Below are 18419 nucleotides of genomic sequence, written 5' to 3'. Positions count from 1 at the left end.
GCCCACCTTGCCGCCCTCCTGTACATTTGAACTTGGCGCGCGCGCGCGTTTAACTTTCCTGATGACTGTTTCCTCGCTCCCTGACGAGGGTGTGGTCACTCCTGCCTCACGTTCTCCCGCTGCCCGCGCGCCACCTGATCCCGATGCCTGGGACTCCTCCCCCCTACTGCCATCTGGGGGGGACGCTGGTCCGGATTTCCAGCTGCTACTCTCTGAGTCCCCTCTGGCCCCTTCTTCCCGAGGTGCCCCCCTGGGCACTCCCCTTGCCCTGACTATGGGGGCCCCTTTCTGTGAATCCTCCGAGTCACTGGAGAGACTCAGAGACCTCGGACTGCTGTCATAGCTGACATTTCCTTCGGACTCCTCCCCCTCGCTCTCCATTTCCTCCCTCTCCTGTGACTCTGCTCCTGAACCCCTGACATCCATCCCCCCCTCGAAGCCCCCCCTTCCCCCCTCCCCCTCCTCCGGCGGGGGTGCTGGGTGCTCCGTCGTTGTGGGGGTGAATGGCGGATACAGTTCGTCCCCCTTGGCGTGCATCCAGCCGGATAAGTCCGGCTCGTCCTCCTTGTCTTCGCCGACCTCGATCTCCTCTGCTTCCATCTCCGTGCCGCCATGCTCGAACCCAACGTCCTCCCCCAGCACGTCCATGTCCATCTCACCCTCGGTCCCCTCTGGGTCCGTTGCCTGCCAAGGACCCCCCAGCCACCTCTTGCTCCACCGCTCCTCTCCTCGATCGTCCCACCAAAACGAGCGGTCTGAGGCAAACCCCGAGGGCGAGCCCTCCGGGGAACGTGCTTCTATTGCCGGTTCCTCGTCCGAGGTGAACCCCTGGAATGTGCTGGTTGAAAGCGTGGGTGTGAAAAGCCAGTCGTCGAAATACTCGGCTGGCATGGGCCTGTGTGGGAACAAGGCATGAAACTCCTCCTTGAGAAGAGGCTCGTTCAGGGCATAGTCCGGCACCCAACGGTTGGCGCTGGCCGGGGTACCTTCACTGGCGAGAAAATATTCTACTCCCTCTTCCCCCCATCTCGAGTCTAAAATCTCTGTGGCCTGGTTGATGGGCTCCCTTCTTGGCGACTCCCTCCTTGGGGGGGTCTCACCATACAGGTCTGGTGCCGTGCCCTGCGCCTGAAATCGGTGAGGTGCTTTGTAGGGCGTGAGCACCGACCTATGGAATACTGGGTGCATTCTGGATCCCTCCGGAAGTGTCAACCGGAAGGCCACCGGATTGATCTGTGCCTCAACTTGGTAAGGTCCTAGCTGCTTATGTCCGAGTTTCTTCTTAGCTAATGATCTGGTCGGCACTGCGTGGGCCGCTAACCACACCCAGTCTCCCACCTGTATGTCCTCCCCAACCCTTCTGTGCTTGTCCGCCTGCAGTTTGTATGCGTGCTTTGCAAGCTCTAACTGCCTCCTAAGCTGTTCGTGAACCTCCTGCAATTCTGCCGCCAAGACTTCCGCTGCCTGTGGCTCCCCCTCCCCCAGTCTCTCTAATCCCGGGAAGGTTCTGGGATGCCTCCCGTTGTTGGCGAAGAACGGTGTCACCCCCGTGGACACGTGCTTCGTGTTGTTGTAGGCGAACTCAGCGAGCGGCAGGTAGTCCACCCAGGTTGTCGGCTGCTGATTTGCATAGCATCTCAGGTACTGCTGCATGATGGCGTTGACGCGCTCCGCTTGGCCGTTGGTCTGCGGGTGTCTCGCCGACGCTAGGTTGATCTTGACGTTCAGGAAACCCATCAGCTTCTGCCAGAAGTTCGAAATGAACTGGCGCCCCCTGTCGGACAAGATAGACCGTGGCAGACCGTGCACCCTGAAGACGTGGTCTATGAACAGTTTGGCGGTCTGTTCTGCCGTGGCCACCTTCGCGCATGGAATGAAGTGGGCCATTTTAGTGAACATGTCCACCACCACTAGCACTGCCGTCTTACCCCTTGAGCTGGGTAAATCCGTGACAAAGTCCAGGGCCACCCTCTCCCACGGTTCGCTCGGGGTCTGCAGCGGTTCGAGCAGTCCCGCCGGAGGTTTGTGCACTGACTTGGCCCTTTGGCAGGTGTCGCACCTCGAGACGTACTCCGTGACTTCCCCCCTCATCTTGGGCCACCAAAAATCTCTGGCAACTAGTTCTGCCGTCTTCTCCTTGCCAAAGTGCCCGGCGGTGGGTGCGTCGTGCAACTGCTGCAGTACTTTCGCACGGAGGTCGTCTCCCGGTACATAGAGTGCTCCTCTGCGGATGAGCAATCCGTCCCGTATTTGGAACTCGTCGTCCTTCACCGTGCCCTTGCACACCTCCTCCATCTTGGCTTGTGCGAAGGGGTCCTCCTGCAGTGCTCGACGGACCGCCTCCAGGTCCACGGTTGCTGAAGCGCACGCCCACGCTTTCGGAGCGAAAATGTGCTTGGCCGCTGCTGGTGCTGCCTCTTCGAGGTATTGCGGCTTTCTGGACAGTGCATCTGCCATGATGTTGTTGTCGCCTGGGATGTATTCTATCCTGAAGTCGAAATCCGCAAAGAATTACGCCCATCTGATGTGCCGCTGGTTCAGGAACCTTGCCGTGCGCCAGTACTCCAGGTTCTTATGATCCGTGCAAACCTGCACTGTGTGTTTGGCCCCGACGAGGAAGTGCCGCCACGCCTTGAATGCTGCATGAATGGCCAGCAACTCCCTGTCCCAGATGGTGTAGTTCTGCTCCGACTCGCTGAGCTTCCTAGAGTAGAAGGCACACGGTCTCCAGTCCCCATGCGGGTCCTTCTGCAACAGTACGGCGCCCACGGCTCTGTCTGAGGCGTCTGTTTCCACCCTCATCGGTTTGCTGGGGTTCACATGCAGTAGCTGCCCTTCGGACGAGAAGAGACGCTTAAGGTTCTGGAAGGACTGCTCCGCTTGCTCCGTCCAGATGAACTTCTTCTTCTTGGAGCTGAGCGTGTCGGTAATGGCCGCCGTCTGCATCGCGAACCCCTTGATGAACTTGCGGTAAAAGTTGGCGAACCCCACAAACCGCTGGACCTCCTTCCGATTGCGCGGGCTCTTCCAGTCCAACACTGCGCGAACCTTGGCGCTGTCCATGGCAAGCCCCTTGTCCGACAGCTTGTAGCCCAGGAAATCCACCTCCTTCCTGTCGAACTGGCACTTCTCCAGCTTGGCATACAGCCGATGCTCCTGCAGTCTCTGCAGAACTTCCTTGACGTCACCTTCGTGGGTCTCCTCAGATTCCGAGAATATCAGGATGTCGTCCAAGAAGCAGACGCATTTCTTGTAGAGGAGACCCGCCAGGACGTGATGCATGAAGGCTTGAAAACAGTGAGCGCCATTTTGTAAACCGAAGGGCATAACTCTGTATTCATATGTGCCCAGGGGCGTGAACATGGCAGTCTTCCACTCGTCTCCTTCCCGTATGCGAATCAGGTTGTACGCCCCTCGCAGATCCAATTTTGTAAAAACGCGTCCTTTCCTCACTGTTGCAAGCAGGTCATCTATTTTGGGCATGGGAAAGGCCGTGGGCTTGGTCTTGGCATTTAAGAGCCTGAAATCAACTACAAGCCTCTTTTGGGGGCGTGTCCTTTTTCTTCACAAAGAATACAGGACTGCCCCCCGCTGCCTTCGACTCCCGGATGAAACCGCGCTTCAAGTTGAGGTCTATGAACTCCTTGAGCTCCTGTAGCTCGTCCTCAGACATGGAATACAGTTTCCCGGCTGGCAGCGTCGCTCCTGGCAGGAGGTCAATCTTGCAGTCATAGGGCCTGTGGGGAGGCAGCTTGTCCGCTTCCTTCTCGCAGAAAACCTCCAAAAACGCTGCGTACTTGCGCGGCACTGCTTGCAGCGTGCCTAATTGTAGCTGCGGGTCGTCCCCTCCTTCTTCCGGGCTAGGAAGGATGCAATGTTCCGCGCAATAGGAGGAGCCGAAGGTCAGTTGGCGCTGGTACCACGCCAATGCTGGGCTGTGCCTGTGCAGCCAACTCATGCCCAAGACTACAGGCGTGTCCGACAGGTGGGTGACATTGAAGCTGATGACTTCTTGGTGATTTCCAATCCGCATCACCATTGGTTGCGTTTGTTGCACCACCTGCCCCCCTAACAAGTCTCTGCCATCCACCGTGACAACGTTCAGGGGCAGCGTGGCTGGTAGCAGTGGTATATTGTGCTGCTGAATGAATTCCAGTCCTATAAAGTCAGCGTTACTGCCGGAGTCAATGGTGATCGGCACTTCCAGAGTGCGTCCATTGGGCAGTTGGAGAGACGCTGTAAGCTGCACCACTGGTTTGGGTGGGAGGGGGTCTGTGGGTTGCAAAAGTGCTGGGGATTGCTTCATTGACTTGTCTGGCTGGACCCCAGTGCCTCTTCCTCCAGCCAGACTCCGTCGTTTAACTGTTGCTGTGTTTTCAATTGAGCTGCGTCTGTGACTGTTGCCGAGGCTGCAGTGTGCTTGTGGAGCCTCTGGGGACACTCTTTCGCCATGTGTTGAGCACTGTCGCAGATGTAGCATTTCCTGTTCCCTCTAGGAGGCTTCGTTTTGGCTGCTCCCGGTGTTAGGGCTCTGGTAGCTGACTGAGCCCTGGCACCCCCTATCTCCATCGGCTCTTCTCCCCCTCCCTGCGAGGGTGTGGAGTGCGCACGCGCTGCTTCTCTGGGAGAGAAGGGAGGTGCTCTGGCTGGTGCCCTTCCCCAACGCCCTTCTTCCCTGTTCCAAGGACGTTCCTCCAGATGCACCCCGATTTCCAGAGCCCTCTGGACTACTTGCTGGGTGCTCCTTGGCCTCTCCCCCCTTCCAATCTCCGCTTTTACATCTGCATTCAAGCCCTCCCAAAAGAGGTCTCTCACTGGCTCAGAATCTTTTTGCCATCCCAGTGCATGAACTAGTCCGAAAAAGCGTGCATGGTACTGCCTCACGCTGGCTTTGCCCTGTTTAAGTCCATGTATGTCCCTCCGGGCAATGTCGATGTCTATCTTTGATAAAAAACACGAGTCCATTGCTTTAATGAAAGCCTTCGCATCCTGGAGCGCCGGATCATTATCTCTCCATAAATTCCTCAGCCACGTTTTGGCCTCCCCATGCAAATGGGACAAGATAAATCCCACTTTCTCTCTTTCGTCTCTAAAGTCTTTGTCAAGCAGCTCCAGCGCAAACAGCAGGTCTGCTCTGAAGTTGGGGTACTGCTGTAGACTCCCGTCAAAATGAGATACAAGGCTGCCCCCCCCTTCTCCCCAAGCCAATGCCCTCTGTTTTGGGTCCCGGTGGCCCTTGTTTAGAAAGCACGTCCAACCTGACTTGGAGATCCCGGCAGGCGTTAACCATTTCCTCCTCTCTTTTCCTGGATGCAAGTACCTCCGTGCTGAGTTGTGTCACAGCTTCTTGCAGGGCTGTTAGTTGCTCTTCCGTAGTCATCTTGCCTGAGTTTTGTGAGCTCTGGAGGCACCCCTCTTCTTCTTGGTGCCAAAATTTGTCGAGACGGAGCTTACTGTCAGGGCTGGCTCCGGGTCCCAGCTCACCAAGGACCAACGCTAGCCGGTAGTAAAGTATCAAAGTCTTTATTGAAGAATAGATTCCATTTCAAAGCCTCAGCGTCCCAGCCCTACATCTGGACTCTAGACCGGCGAAGCTCCGTCTGAGTCTCCGCCCCCTGTGCACCAGTTTAAGACTCTAATCTTACTCCACCTCTTCCTTCTCTCTCTCTTCCTCTGGGTCCTACTACCCCCCGGGGTCTCCTCCCTCCTGGACTCTTCTGACGCAGACGTTGACCCCTCTGACTCCTCCCCCTCTCTTCGGCGGGCTTTAGGACCTGGCTCCCTACCCGGGCTGCCCACCTTGCCGCCCTCCTGTACATTTGAACTTGGCGCGCGCGCGCGTTTAACTTTCCTGATGACCGTTTCCTCGCTCCCTGACGAGGGTGTGGTCACTCCTGCCTCACGTTCTCCCGCTGCCCGCGCGCCACCTGATCCCGATGCCTGGGACTCCTCCCCCCTACTGCCATCTGGGGGGGACGCTGGTCCGGATTTCCAGCTGCTACTCTCTGAGTCCCCTCTGGCCCCTTCTTCCCGAGGTGCCCCCCTGGGCACTCCCCTTGCCCTGACTATGGGGGCCCCTTTCTGTGAATCCTCCGAGTCACTGGAGAGACTCAGAGACCTCGGACTGCTGTCATAGCTGACATTTCCTTCGGACTCCTCCCCCTCGCTCTCCATTTCCTCCCTCTCCTGTGACTCTGCTCCTGAACCCCTGACAGCTGCTCTCATCAGAAAAGAGATTTGGGGTAGTACCTCTCGTGAGAACGTGTCAGCATTCTTGTGTGAATTTATCCCACTGCTGAGAGCTTGCTCTGCGATTTTGCCTAATATGCACATTTTTGAGAAAGGCAAACTGAATTGATCTCCATTCCTGGTATCATGGGGATGATGCTGATAATGGCCTACCTTACACAGCTGTTGTACAATTACAGAGGCACAGTAGTGCGAAGTCAGTAGGTGCTAAGGACTCATCTCCCTTTCTTTCCTGCAAAATGGAAGCGAGACTTGAAGCAGGGTCAAGAGGCTCAGGTTTGATGATAGGAACCTAGAAGTTGCCTTATACTGAGTCGGACCTCTCTAGTCCTGTATGGGCAAAACTGAAGGGCAGAAGTTTCAAAGGTCTTGTTAGGGTTCTCTTCTAGCTCCCCGTCTCGCCAGAGTGGTGCATGCTCTGGTTATCTACTGCTTGGACTACTGCCATGCACTCTATGTGGGGCTATCTCTGAAGGTGACCCAGAAACTGCAACTAATCCAGAATGCAGAAGCTAGACTGGTGACTGGGAGCGGCTGCCGAGACCATATAACACCAGTCCTGAAAGACTTACATTGGCTCCCAGGACGTTTCTGAGCACAATTCAAAGTGTTGGTGCTTCAAGGCCCTAAATAGCCTTGGCCCAGTATACTTGAAGGAGTGTCTCCACCCCCATCATTCAGCCCGGACACTGAGGTCCAGCTCCAAGGGCCTTCTGGCGGTTCCCTCCTTGCGAGAAGTGAGGTTACAGGGAACCAGGCAGAGGGCCTTCTCGGTGGTGGCGCCCGCCCTGTGGAAAGCCCTGTGGAGAGCCAGTGTGGTGTAGTGGTTAAGAGTGGTAGACTCGTAATCTGGTGAACCGGGTTCGCGTCTCCGCTCCTCCACATGCAGCTGCTGGGTGACCTTGGGCCAGACAAACTTCTTTGAAGTCTCTCAGCCCCACTCACCTCACAGAGTGTTTGTTGTGGGGGAGGAAGGGAAAGGAGAATGTTAGCCGCTTTGAGACTCCTTCAGGTAGTGATAAAGTGGGATATCAAATCCAAACTCTTCTTCCTCTTCTTCTCTTCCACCAGATGTCAAGGAGATAAACAACTATCCAACTTTTAAAAGACATCGAAGGCAGCCCTGTTCAGGGAAGTTTTTAATGTTTGATGTATTTTAATTTGTCGGAAGCCGCCCAGAGTGGCTGGGGGAACCCAGTCAGATGGATGGCATATAAATGAATTATTATTATTATTATTATTATTATTATTATTATTATTATTTTGCAGGGACACGCCTCTCCAGCATCTCAGGCAAGGATCTCTCCTAGCCCTACCTGGAGATGTTGAGGATTGAACTTGCGACCTTCTGTATACAGAGCAGATGCTCTACCCACTGAGCTATGGCCCTTCTTCCCCAAAAGCTATGGCCTTCCACTTGTGATGTCTAAGAGAACAGCTCTCCCTGTGGTCCCCCCGCTTCTCCAGCTGCAAGCAAAAATGACAGAGCAGAACTCTGGCTCCCTTTTTGGCTCAGAAGGAGCCACCGAGCTCCAGAAAGCTGCGTCAGGAAAGAGAGGATTCAACACGAAATGACGAATGGGCTCCAGGTCAGGGGAGGCCGCTGGATTCTGCTGCCCTTCTTTCCTCCTTACAGCAGGTAAATCGAAACACAGACCAGTCGCAAGAACAGAGAGGAAAACAGGCCGCATCTGCACGCGGCAGGAAAAACAACGCAAGCAGATTAAAGTGGGGAAAATAATAATATTGATTGATTGGTTGATTTATTCCCTGCCGAAGAATTGATGCTTTTGAATTATGGTGCTGGAGGAGACTCTTGAGAGTCCCATGGACTGCAAGAAGATCAAACCTCTCCATTCTGATGGAAATCAGCCCTGAGTGCTCACTGGAAGGACAGATCCTGAAGCTGAGGCTCCAATACTTTGGCCCCCTCATGAGAAGAGAAGACTCCCTGGAAAAGACCCTGATGTTGGGAAAGATGGAGGGCACAAGGAGAAGGAGACGACAGAGGACGAGATGGTGGGATAGTGTTCTCGAAGCTACCAGCATGAGTTTGACCAAACTGTGGGAGGCAGTAGAAGACAGGAGTGCCTGGCATGCTCTGGTCCAGAGGGTCATGAAGAGTCGGACACAACTAAACGACTAACACCCCGCCACTCTGGCTGGGCTTCCCCAGCCACTCTGGGCGGCTTCCAACAAAATATTAAAACACCGTAATGCATCAAACATTAAAAGCTTCCCTAAACAGGGCTGCCTTCAGATGTCTTCTAAAAGTCTGGTAGTTGTTCTCTTTGACATCTGGTGGGAGGGTGTTCCACATTACACGTGCCACCACCAAAAAGGCCCTCTGCCTGCTTCCCTGTAACTTGGCTTCTCGGAGGGAGGGAACCACCAGAAGGCCCTCGGTGCTGGACCTCAGTGTCCGAGCAGAACGATGGGGGTGGAGACGCTCCTTCAGATATACTGGGTTGAGGCTGTTTAGGGCTTTAAAGGTCAGCACCAACTCTTTGAATTGTGCTTGGAAACGTACTGGGAGCCAATATAGGGGATATATTAATATCGTTGCACTTTCCCTGCTTTCTGTTGGGTCCTTCTGAGAGTCTCTTTCGTAAGCTGCTTCAATGAAGGGGGGGGAAATGGGTTCCTATTGAATGTACTGGACGAGCCAGCGTGAATGTGATGAGGGATTGAGGACTGCAGTGATCATTTTGTAATATTATGGCAGTGGGCACAGCTGTATTGTAACTTTTGAACACCTGTGTTTTAACAACAATAGCAGCTTTCTTTGGAATTGGCTTGTTTAAATAGCACACCACCAGGAGGTAAAGGTAAAGGACCCCTGGGTGGTTAAGTCCAGTCAAAGGGATTGTGGCGCTCATCTTGCTTTCAGGCCGAGGGAGCCGGTGTTTGTCCACAGACAGCTTTCCGGGTCATGTGGCCAGCAGGACTAAACTGCTGCTGGTGCAACGGAACATCGTGACAAGTGCAAAGCGCGTGGAAATGCCGTTTACCTTCCTGCCACAACCATACCTATTTATCTACTTGCGCTGGTGTGCTTTCGAACTGCTAGGTTGGCAGGAGCAGAGACAGAGCAATGGGAGCTCACTCCGTCACAGGGATTCGAACTAGTATACTATGCTATGCTACACTGAAATGTTTCGATGTTTCTTTGATTGTCCTTGAATCTTGCTGCCACACTTGTCATCCTTCCCAGCCACACCAGTATGGCGGGTCACACCCTTGGAGAACCACTGCGTTAGGGAGACGGAACATTTTAATATCACTTTAAATGCAAAATTGTAAAGTCCCGGTATTAGGACTAGGGCAGCGGTTCCCTAGTGGGTGGTAGTGCCCCCTGGGTTGGGGGTGGAATTCCTGGGGGTGGGGTGCTAGGAGGTGTGAATAAGCACCAGACTTTGAAAAGCTGGTCTCACGGACTCAAGTTTATTCATTTTGTTGAATTAACCAAATTAGCTTTAACTGGATTTTTGGATAAATGTGCAATGAATTGTTAGTGGTTTTTATTACGCTGTTGTTTTTCTTAGCAGGTCATGCAAACCACTATCTGAATAATGCTTTTGATAGGATAGGGGGCACTGGGGATGAATTTGTGGAACCAAGGGGGCAGCAGCCCTCAAAAGTTTGGCAACCACTGCTCTAGAGGCATTGTAAGTTGGATGCAACCATTGTGGACCCCCCCCCCCTTTTTTAATTGAGTATTGCTGTGTTTTTATAATGGGAACTGTTTCCTTTGCAGCAAAATGAGGAGTAGCACAAGGTTTGCCTTGGTGGATTCCTGGCAAGATCCACCCTCATCTCTCTCTCTCTCTCTCTCTCTCTCCAGCTCAACATCTTAGATTTGGGGGGGTTAAATGTTTTCAAGAGCCTGAAATATTTGGGAGGGGAAAAGAGCTATAAAAAGAATTCTGAAAAACACAACTGCAAAAAAAAAGAACGGGAGAGAAGAAGATGAAGACGAAGAACGCAGCTGTGCTCCGGGTTCCAGTTCCCAGGTGATGTCAGGATTGGAGCCCCGCCAGCCCCAGCCCCACGGAGACAGTCTTTGTGGGTTCAGCACGGAGTGTTTTTCCTTCCTGAGACTTGGGGACACCTTCCTGTCTCAGAGAACGCGGCCAAGAGTTGTTCCGAGGGTTTCTGAGTGCAGGAAGAGGGAGAGAGAAAGAGAGGGGGGGAGAGAGATGCAGAGGGAAAGGGGAGGCCCTGTCGTCAACACCTGATATCCTGGGGCAGATGGCCAGGACCCCAACCCTGGCAGGGCCCTGTGCTGGTGCCCACCCTCTCCTTATTTTTATTCTGGCTCAGCGCTCTGAGCAGCTCTGGGTGGCGAAGCCTGGCTGCCTTCTAGCTTACCTCACAGGGTTGTTGCTGAGCGGACTTTGGTAACATGGCACCCTGAGCAAGGACAAAAATACGTACCGTATTTTTCACTCTATAAGACACACTAGACCATAAGACGCACCTAGTTTTTGGAGGAGGAAAACAAGAAAAAAATATTCTGAATCCCAGAAGCCAGAACAGCAAGAGGGATCACTGCGCAGCGAAAGCAGCAATCCCTCTTGCTGTTCTGGCTTCTGGGATAGCTGAGCAGCCTGCATTCGCTCCATAAGACGCACACACATTTCCCCTTACTTTTTAGGAGGGGAAAAGTGAGTCTTATAGAGCAAAAAATACGGTATTTCTCATTTTCAAGTTCCAAGAAAGGAGATTCCGACTAAACATTTGGAGAAGTTTTCTGATAGCAAGAGCTGTTCAGCAGCGGAACAGACTCCCTTGTGAGATGGAGGATTTCTCCTTCCTTGGAGGTTTTCAAGCAGAGGTTGGGTGGCCATCTGTCATGGGTGCTTTAGCTGAGATTCCTGCATCGCAGGGGGTTGGACTAGATGACCCCTGGGTCCCTTCTAAGATTCGCAACAATTCCTTTTGGTAGAGTTGCTAGTTGTTGTGGGGGTTAATTGAGGAGGGTGCAAACTCCCTGGAGAAAAAGGTGAAATATAAATGCGATGAATAAATAGGCAGAGGGAGAGAAAGTGGCAGACACTTTTTTTCTTTTTTAATGTATTTTTATTAAAGATTTTCTTGATTTATAAAGGTATGTGCAATGTCTCTCTCTCCTATATTTTTTCCATGTACAGTGGTACCTCGGGTTAAGTACCTAATTCGTTCCAGAGGTCCATTCTTAACCTGAAACTGTTCTTAACCTGAAGCAGCACTTTAGCTAATGGGGCCTCCTGCTGCCGCCGCGCCGCCACCGTGCGATTTCTGTTCTCATCCTGAAACAAAGTTCTTAACCCGTGGTGCTATTTCTGGGTTAACGGAGTCTGTAACCTGAAGCGTATGTAACCCGAGGTACCACTGTAACACATTTTTTTTAAACAAACTTTCTTTTGAACACATCCGTGATTTCATAGCATCCTTGATCCGGAACAACAGAAACTCCTGTGATTGATGGGTTTTGTGCTACACTGGAAATACTGCACGGCGTGTTTTGCTCCTGAAAAGCAACTTGCACCAAAAGGCAAAGTGAGCAATTTGTCCCTCCAAGGACTGGAAGTGAACGGAGCCCTTTTGAGTCTCTGTCTCCGGTCTGCCTCTCCGAAATCCACCATCTTTGGAGAACAAGGGTCTCTTAAATAGCCAATCCTTTAGCCCAAAGATGGGCACTTCTCCTTGCTGAGTACAGTGGTACCTTGGGTTAAGTACTTAATTCGTTCCAGAGGTCTGTTCTTAACCTGAAACAGTTCTTAACCTGAAGCACCACTTTAGCTAATGGGGCCTCCCGCTGCTGCCACGCCGCCAGAGCCCGATTTCTGTTCTTATCCTGAAGCAAAGTTCTTAACCTGAAGCACTATTTCTGGGTTAGCGTGTAACCTGAAGTGTATGTAACCTGAAGTGTATGTAACCCGAGGTACCTCTGTACAATTGTTTAATCCACACTGAAATGGAGAATGCCTGTGTATATTGCTGAAAGTCAGAAACCCTTGTTTCAAATTGCCCAGATAGATCTCAAACTACCTTCAGCCTGCCTCACCGTGATTTAAAATGAAAACAGAAAACATTTTTTCATTGAGCTGTTTTAGGAGACAAGTAACTGTCTGAAAGGTTGATCGATTTAGATTAGATATACAGTATTAAGATTATCTTCAAAGGTCCAGGGAATTACACCCAAGGCCCTCCTTTTTTGGCCCCAAAATTGAAATGAGTGAAAACCCCCTGCATTCCTAGTGCAAACTCCCTGCAAGAAGAAAGCTAGCCCATTGTACACAACCTGCTCAGGCCAGTCTTCTGCCTGCTGCTCTAGTTTTCCATTTGCAGGGAAGAGCTTAGGTGTATGTGTAATTTCAAGAGGCAGACAGTGATTACAGGAGGAAATCCCGAGCCTTTGAAGGCATCAGAGAAGAAAAAGAAGGTTGCTTTTGCCCAGGTGCGATTCTGTCCCACGTGCCTTTTTTATTTTCTCTGGGCTGAATTTAACCCAAGGCTGTTTTGTTAGGGTGATCCCGAGCTCCAGGGTTATGAGAAATTAAATCCAGAAATGTCCAGAGCATTGCATCCTTTATATTCTGGAATCGCCGCACAGCTGCCTCCCTGCGTGCAAAACTTCCTTTTGCTCCTTGCGTCCAGCCCACCCCGAACCACGCTGACTCACAAGCTGTGTGGGAGCAGAACCAGCAACGCCATCTCTGCTGTTCCCCACAGAGAACCAGAAGAAATTCCCTCCTCCTCCCCCCCCAGCCCCACACTCTGGAGCCCAGCACCCTTGGTCTTGAAGGTTCCCTTCCAGTTCCCTGCCTCCCCCCACAACTCCCCCTCTGGGTTTTGATTTATGGTCCTTGATTGCTCTGTGCAGCTGTGAGCGAAAGTCCCAGGTGGGGCCAGGGTGGGTGGGGAGCAGTTTGTTCTCACTGTGTCTAATCCATCCCAGACCCCAATAAACAGCCGTGAGAGTCTTAAAAAAACACCGCATTCCGGCCACTGGGCTTTACTGGGGAGACTGGGAATGGCCGCTGCGTTCCGTAAATAAATATCCCCAGCCCTTTTAAAAGCAGGGCTTGTTTTTCTTTGGGAGAACGGAGGCAATGGGAATATAAGATGCTTTTTTTCCCCCGAAGGGGTTGGCTGCTACTGACTTCAGCCTGGAAACGGGAACTTCTCCCAAAGGCTGCATGCAAAAGTACTGGGAACTTTAAAAATCCGTTTCGCTTCATGCAGTACATAGTTAAACTACGGAACTCACAGCCACTGACCTAGACGGCTTTACAAGATGATCAGATAAATTAGTAGGGTGGCTAGCCACAACGATTATGCTGTGGTTCCGTAGTTGGAGGCAAAAATGCTTCTGAATTTCAGTTACTGGAAACTGAAAGAGTGGAGGGCCCTTGTCCTGCTTGCCAGCTGCCAGGACCTAATAATAATAATAATAATAATAATAATAATAATAATAATAATAAAAAATTTATTTATATCCCGCCCTCCCCAGCCAAAGCCGGGCTCAGAGCGGCCAACAACAGTAAAAGTAACACAATTTACATAAAATCACAATCTAGTAATTGAAATACATTCTAAAATCAATTCATTCTAAAATCAATTCAGAATCAAATTAATGGCAACCATCTATGAGGATTACGAAAGGAGGGGGTCAGACTGTGCCTTGGCCAAAGGCTTGGTGGAACAGCTCCATCTTGCAGGCCCTGCGGAAAGATGTCAAGTCCCGCAGGGCCCTAGTCTCAGTGGCGTAGCGTGGGGGGTGCAGGGGGGGCCGGCCGCACCGGGCGCAACATCTGGGGGTTAGGGGGCGCAAATCCACGGGTTAGGGGGCGCAAATTACTTGCCTTGCCCCGGGTGCTGACAACCCACGCTACGCCACTGCCTAGTCTCTTGGGACAGAGCGTTCCACCAAATTGGAGCCAGTGCTGAAAAGACCCTGGCGCTAGTTGAGACCAATCTAACCACCTTGCAGCTTGGGACCTCCAAAGTGCTGTCATTTGTGGACCTTAAGGTCCTCCGCGGGGCATACCAGGAGAGACGGTCCCGTAGGTACGAGGGTCCTTGGCCATATAGGGCTTTAAAGGTTAAAACCAGCACCTTAAACCTGATCCTGTACTCCACAGGGAGCCAGTGCAGCTGGTATAGCACCGGGTGAATGTGATCCCGTGGCGAGGACCCTGTAAGGAGTCTCACCACGGCATTCTGCACCCGCTGGAGTTTCTGGGTCAGTCTCGAGGATCGACATGGCTCCCAGTAGGTTTCCAGCACAATTCAAAGCGCTGACCTTTAAAGCCCTAAAGTGCCTCAGTCCAGTATACCTGAAGGAGCGTCTCCACCCCCATCGCTCAGCCCGGACACTGAGGTCCAGCGCCGAGGGCCTTCTGGCAGTTCCCTCCCTGCAAGAAGTGAGGTTGAAGGGAACCAGGCAGAGGGCCTTCTCGGTAGTGACACCCTCCCTGTGGAATGCCCTCCCATCAGATGTCAAGGAAATAAACAACTATCTGACTTTTAGAAGACATCTGAAGGCAGCCCTGTTTAGGGAAGTTTTTAAAGTTTGATGTTTAACTTTAATTTGTCAGAAGCCGCCCAGAGTGGCTGGGGGAACCCAGTCAGATGGGTGGCATATAAATGAATTCTTATTATTATTAGTTTCCCAATAGCGGGATCTGGTTGGCCACTGTGAGAAGAGGATGGCGATTGGCCTGATTCAGCAGAGCTCTTCTTATTGTCCTTACGTTAATTTTGAGTAGACATTCAGAGCTGTAGGGAAAAAATCAGAGATTGACCAGCAATTGTTTCTTTTGGACCACGCTCAGATTCACACCCTCCTTCTTCCGGGACAAATTTGCTTTGGCAGCTTTTTCGTTCCTCGGGACAACATATTGACCAAAAGTGGAGAAGATACTATCGGGGAACAAACACGCTGCAGGGCCAGGAGACAGTGTCCCCCCCCCCCCCAGCTTCCAGGCGGAAGGATGCTCCATTCTTGCTGAGTGAGGATGGGAAAGGGAGACCCTGAGACCTTGGAGACAAGCTGCCAGCCAGAGCTGGCTAGCTGGGAGAGCTGTGGTCCTTGCGCTGTTGAGGGACTCTCGGCTCTCATCAGCCCCTGCTAACCATCCTAGCCAATGGGTCAAGGAAGATATAGGCTGCAGTCCAGCTGCAGAGTCCCAGCTCCTCTGTCCCTGCAGGAGATCATACAGTGTTCGCAACCCGCCTCAGCGCATCTGCGCACGTGCGGGTTGCAATTTGGCGCTTCTGCGCATGTGCAAAGCGCAATTTAGCACTTCTGCGCATGTGCGACTGCCAAAACCTGAAAGTACAGTAGTACCTCAGGTTAAGTACTTAATTCGTTCCGGAGGTCTGTTCTTAACCTGAAACTGTTCTTAACCTGAAGCACCACTTTAGCTAATGGGGCCTCCCGCTGCCGCCGGAGCACGATTTCTGTTCTCATTCTGAAGCAAAGTTCTTAACCCGAGGTACTATTTCTGGGTTGGCGGAGTCTGTAACCTGAATCGTATGTAACCTGAGGTACCCCTGTAACCCGTTCCGGTACTTCCGGGTCTCGGCGGTCTGTAACCCAAAGAAAAATGCAACCTGAAGCATCTGTAACCTGGGGTATGACTGTACTGGACTGGGAAAACAGATAGTCACTTTCCTGTGTTCCTGTGTGGTGCAATGCAGGTGAGATTGCCACTGAAGGCAGCGGAGACACTTTAGGTCAGGGGTAGCCAACACAATGCCCTCTAGACGTTCTTCTGCATTTCCCTTTGTCCCGGACAATTGGGCATGTTGACTGGACAGCACCATGTTGGCTGCCCCTCCTTTAGTTGATCAGAAAGGGGGTAGAGTCTCCTTCACCGGAGGATCAGAGGTCTGGAGGGTGGCAATACGAGAACGGGGCCTTTTCTGCAGTGGCTCCCTGTTTGTGGAATGTTCTCCCCAGGGAGTTTTGGCGGAGACCTTCATTATACAGCTTTGAAATGCAAAAAATAATAATAATAAATAAAATAAAATAAAATTCTTCAATCAGGCCTTTCTTGGGCTGATTAACATCCAATACACTTTAAAATGTGTTGTGGGAGGGAGGATTATTGGTTTGTCATGTATTTTGTGTTTTTTATCTTGCATTTTCATGGTGTGAACTGCCTCGAGGTCAACAGATGAAGGGCAGCAAACAAAAATAAGATGAACATCCTTTAATTGGCTGGCAGCCCTAAAAGAAGCCCGAGAGAGTCCATGCAAGAAAAAAGAACTTGAGCAAAACCTCATCATAATTCACAGCAAAGCAAACCCATCAGCTGATTAACCCCATCCTGACCAGCAACTGTAGCTCGGGGGTCCCTGAGCACAGCAAGAACCTGGAGCAGCCTGTCTTCTCATGTGCTTTCTCTGACTTTTGTGGGCGCAGCAGTGCTGGTGGGGCAGCGCCCGCTCCCTTTGGCTATGCCTGGGGTTCCTGCCAGTCCCTGACCCCCCGAAGCTGGCTCTGCTGAGCACCTCCAAGCAGCTTCCTTGTGGTAAAGATCTACGGTACTTAAGAGGCTGGGAAGGGAAGGTCTTTAAGCTGGGCAATGAAGGCTCCGGTCTATAAAAGGGAATCATGCAGGCCTATTAGGAAATGAATGCCAAGCTTCCTGTCTCCACAGCTGGGCTGGACAGCCTCTGAGTCATCCAGGGCCATAGAGTCACCCTCAACACCCTTCACCTTTCCCAGACCAGATAAATCAGGCATGCTCCTTCCCATGTTGCGAGTTTCCAGTGGTGTCCCCCACTGCAAGCTATTGTACCCTAATCCAGGGGACACGGTGTGCAAATTTGGCTGAGCTCTCGGTGCTACCTGTCAACATAAGGATCAGTTGCTGCAAAGGTTCACTGCTGATAGTTTTTATTAAAAAAATCAGGATGACTTCCACCGTAATAGAATTTCGTCAGACCTAAAGGACTAATACGGGATGCGGGTGGCGCTGTGGGTTAAACCACTGTGTGGCTTGGGCTTGCCAATCAAAAGGTCAGCGGTTCAAATCCCCGCGACGGGGTGAGCTCCCGTTGCTCGGTCCCAGCTCCTGCCAACCTAGCAGTTTGAAAGCACGTCAAAGTACAAGTAGATAAATAGGTACCACTCTGGCGGGAAGGTAAACGGTATTTCCGTGCGCTGCTCTGGTTTTGCCAGAAGCGGCTTAGTCATGTTGACCACATGACCTGGAAAAACTGTCTGCGGACAAACGCCGGCTCCTTGGCCTTTAAAGCGCCGCAACCCAAGAGTCGTTCACGACTGGACCTAATGGTCAGGGGTCCCATTACCTTTAAAGGACTACTTAAAAGCCCTATACAAATGGTAAAAAGGTAAAGGTAAAGGTACCCCTGCCCGTACGGGCCAGTCTTGACAGACTTTAGGGTTGTGCGCCCATCTCACTCAAGAGGCCGGGGGCCAGCGCTGTCTGGAGACACTTCCGGGTCACCTGGCCAGCGTGACATCGCTGCTCTGGCGAGCAAGAGCCGCACACGGAAACACCGTTTACCTTCCCGCTAGTAAGCGGTCCCTATTTATCTACTTGCACCCGGGAGTGCTTTCGAACTGCTAGGTTGGCAGGCGCTGGGACCGAACAACGGGAGTGCACCCCGCCACGGGGATTCGAACCACCGACCTTTTACCCACAGCGCCACCCGCGTCCCCCTAAATACCAATGGTATTTAACACCATATAATGTGACGTTAATATGCAAGTTAGGTAAAGGTCCAGTCGCGGCGCTCATCTCGCTTTATTGGCCGAGGGAGCCGGCATACAGCTTCCGGGTCATGTGGCCAGCATGACTAAGCCGCTTCTGGTGAACCGGAGCAGCGCATGGGAATGCCGTTTACCTTCCTGCCAGAGTGGTACCTATTTATCTACTTGCACTTATATGGAATTACTTATACAGTGGTGCCTCGCAAGACGAAAAGAATCCATTCCGCTAGTCTCTTCGTCTAGCGGTTTTTTCGTCTTGCAAAGCAACCCTATTAGCGGATTAGTGCTATTAGCGGTTTAGCGGCTATTAGCGGCTATTAAAGGCTTAAGGGATTAGCGGATTAGCTGCTAAAAAGGCTATTAGCAGCTTAGTGCCTTAGAAAAAGGGGGTGAGGAGCGGAAAAAATCGCAAGAATCGCAAGACATTTTCGTCTTG

General features: G+C 51.9%; 1 protein-coding gene across 1 annotated transcript in view; it reads left to right on the top strand.

Annotated features, from left to right (window-relative positions):
* FAM110A (family with sequence similarity 110 member A) overlaps positions 1-18419 on the top strand; it is a 273110-nt gene that overhangs the window by 56329 nt on the left and 198362 nt on the right. The window lies entirely within an intron of this gene.

Source organism: Podarcis tiliguerta, assembly GCF_965153285.1.
Source record: "Podarcis tiliguerta genome assembly, chromosome: 6".
Classification (NCBI taxonomy): domain Eukaryota; kingdom Metazoa; phylum Chordata; class Lepidosauria; order Squamata; family Lacertidae; genus Podarcis; species Podarcis tiliguerta.
Note: the sequence above shows the minus strand (reverse complement) of the source record. Positions and strands in the feature narration are given on the sequence as shown.